Source organism: Bos indicus x Bos taurus, chromosome 22 (genome assembly GCF_003369695.1).
Source record: "Bos indicus x Bos taurus breed Angus x Brahman F1 hybrid chromosome 22, Bos_hybrid_MaternalHap_v2.0, whole genome shotgun sequence".
NCBI lineage: Eukaryota > Metazoa > Chordata > Mammalia > Artiodactyla > Bovidae > Bos > Bos indicus x Bos taurus.
In genome coordinates, this window is record NC_040097.1 from 38,692,170 (window position 1) to 38,695,745 (window position 3,576).

The 3,576-nt window shown below is 40.4% G+C and overlaps 1 pseudogene; it reads right to left on the reverse strand.

Moving 5' to 3' along the window:
- Positions 1–1,219: 1,219 nt before the first annotated feature.
- LOC113880536 lies at positions 1,220–2,144 on the reverse strand (annotated as a pseudogene).
- Between the last annotated feature and the right edge of the window lie 1,432 nt (positions 2,145–3,576).

Sequence of the window (3,576 nt, forward strand, 5' to 3'; positions counted from 1 at the left end):
TATCTTGTCTTGGTCCCTGGTCCCCCGGAGATAACCTCTAAATCTTTAGAACTTTCTGAGTGATAGGAAGGCTTTGTTATTCATGAGTCTCTTGCATCATGCCTGATTTATACAAATGAGATGACTCAGGATGAGAGTTAGTCATAGGAAGGACCTACCCACAGGATTAGAGTGTTGAGGCTTTGAACCAGCCCAACCTCCAAGGAGGAGAGGGGGTGTTAAAGATTGAGTTCAATCACATGGCCAATGATTCAATTAATCATGCCTCTGTAATAAAACCCCAACAAAAACTATGGACACTAACTCTCAGATATGCTTTTCTTTTTAAATGTAATACTATTTGTTTAACTTAGGAAACATTTCAGCATTCTAAACACACGCACAAAAAATAAGAGAACATTGCAGATGGTGTTTAGTACAGAAGGTTCTTGAACTTTCACTGGTGCACTAGCTCTTTGCTTTGCTGATAATGAAGAGTGCTACAGCTTGTTTAAGAAAACAAAGAGTTTAAAACTATCACACTTCAACTAAAAAGGACCCAAAACACTTCTCATGCCAGCTGACCTCCCCTTCTCCACAGCTAAGAATGGCAGTGGGGTGTTATGTGGCTATGTACAAAAACAAGACAACCTGAAGCTAGATGGATGCTCAGTGCAGTGTCCACAGGTCCAGCCCCACAGTGCATGCCCTGTGCTACAGCCCCTCTAGAAGGCATAGCCCCCACAACCTCCACACCAAGCAAGGATGGTCAAGAGTGTAACTCAGTTGCTTTGTTCTTTTTACAAACTATAGATATGTACAGTTGAGAATTCAGGATTTCTAGCCAATGACCACAGAGTTAACACACCACCTTACTAATTAAAAAAAAAAAAAAAAATGCCAGAAACATCTTTAAATGCCTTGTCACACCAACAGCAAAGTGCACGAAATGAGAACACAAGAGCCTTTTCATTTTAAAAATGTTTGGAAATATGTACAGCTTTGATACAGTTTCCGGGTATTCCAGACACCCATGGCCACTTCATGTAAACCTCTGACAATTGCTAGAGCACTTTGAGAGACTACAATATGACTGTGATCCAATTGGGTAATTAAACCTAACGAGGGCAACCGACACATCTTGGGCAAGAGGTATATAAATCACAGCACTCCCTACTCTAAGGTATTCACAATCAGACAGATAACAGGGCTTTTTGTTTGTTTGTTTGTTTAATTCCTCCTCCTCCTCCTCCTCCTCCTCTTCTTCATCCTCCTCCTCCTCCTCCTCTTCTTTATCTTTATCTTCCTCTTTCACCTTTTCCGGGCAAATTTAGCAGGACCCTTAGCACCATCAGACTTCCCTTTAGACTTATAGTCTGTGACATCCTCTCCTTCAGCTTCGATGCCTTGTTGACGTATGGCTGCTTCTCACTGTCACTTAAGTTATTCCACATCTCGCCCAGCTTCTTTGCCCCATCTCCAATAGAGATGCCAGGGTTTGTAGACTTGATCTTGGGGCGGAGTTCAGAGCAGATGGTGGTCTCTTGGGGGCATTAGGGTCCTTCTTCTTTTGGCCTCCCTTAGCTGGTCCGTAATCCTTCATTTCCTGATCATAATGAACTTTATCCCCCTTTGCCATTTCATCAAATTTAGACTTCTCTTTCCTGGACACGGTCTTCCACCTCTCGGAGCATTACTTGGAAAATTCAGCAAAATTGACAGGGACCTCAGGGTTTTTCTTCGTATGTTCCTCTCTGCATGTCTGCACAAAGAAGGCATAAGCAGACATCTTTGGTTTCTTGGGATCACCTTTAGCCATCTTGACTGTATTGTTCGCTAGTCAGCAGCGCAGGGCATGACACGCAGCTCAGCGCTCCACAGCCTTGCGCTAGCTGCCTGGATGAGAGCTGCCTCAGCTAGCTTCCTCATTGCTGAACACATCAAGTATTGGGGAAGGGTGATGTATTCTACTTCCCTTCCAGTTATCATCCTAATTGTCTATTGGGCTGGTTCTGATTGACAACTTTTATGATAAAGCTGTAAATACAGTGCTTTCCAGAATTCTGTGAGTCATTCTAGCAAATTATCAGACCTAAAAGAGTTAAAGCAACCCTTATATTTATAGCCAGTTGGTCAAAGTGCAACTGGTCTGAGGACTTCTGAAATTGTGGCTGGTATTAGAAGTAAAGGTAATCTTTTAGGGAATTATGCCTTTAATTTGTGGAGTCCATGCTAACACTAGGTGCTTGGCATCAGAATTGCACTGCAGCATAATAATAACAGAAACTAAATAAATAAAGAGCTACAGCCATGAGGAATAGGGATATAAAAATGAAGAGATAAAAATAATGAGGTCACTACTTATATCCTAAGAATGAAATCCAAGAAAACTTTATAAGGATTTCAGAGGCAGCACAGTGTGGTGGTGAAGAACAAAGGTTTTAGCCAGACTTCAGGACTCAAATTCCACCACTGCCCTTTACCATTTGGGTGACTACAGGCAAGTCGCTTAACTCTCCAAGCTCTGTAAAATGAAGATAATAATAATGCTCTATCTCAAAAAACTATTAAAAGAATTGACTTAATTCATAAAAAGTGTTTAAAGCCATTTCTGACATATAAGAACTCAAGACTCATTATTAGAATGGACCACAATGGCAGGCCACTGTCAACACATCAAAGAACAACTTAATGAAAATTATTTTTTTAAAGAAGATGCAGTCCAGATGTGAAACCCTAACAGTTTATCACAGCACTGCCCAATAAAACTTTCTGAATGACCAAAATGTTCCATATTTATCCTGTCCATTATGAAGACTTACAGCCACATAGGGCTATTGAGCATTTGAAATATGGTTGTTTTGACTAAGGAACTGAATATTTATTCTATTTAATTTTTATTTTATTTAAATTCAAATAGCCACATGAGACTAATGGCTACCACATATTGGACAGTGAAGACAACTAGGGAAAATGAGAGCCCACATGCCCTCTGAGTGCTCTTTCATGAACAATATTTATAACAGTCAAGCTTCCAGCAAGGACTGCAGATGAGGATTCAAGTCCAAGTTACTGGTTAAAGGCAGAATCATGCGTTCAGTGGGTATTCAAGAAAAGAACAGGTTTAATATTTTGTTATATAAGTCAAGAAGCCTACCAATCAGGCATGAGCCTGGAGAAAAGCCCACTTACTTTGACATGGAGTTGGGCCAAGGTAATATTTGCAGACAAGGTTTTCCTCAGAAAACAGCCCAGAATTTACGACAATTTATAATTAGAAGAAGCCCCAAAGTTCTACAGACTTTATCAGGTTGTGGTGAGAATTAAAAGAGAAAACACATGTAACTGTTTAGCACAGTGCCCTCCACAACAAACATTCAATCAATTTTACCTCTTTTATTTAAGTGAAAGTGGAGAGTGAAAAAGTTGGCTTAAAGCTCAACATTAAGAAAACGAAGATCATGGCATCCAGTCCCACCACTTCATGGGAAATAGATGGGGAAACAGTGGAAAAAGTGTCAGACTTTACTTTTTTGGGCTCCAAAATCACTGCAGATGGTGACTGCAGCCATGAAATCAAAAGACGCTTACTCCTTG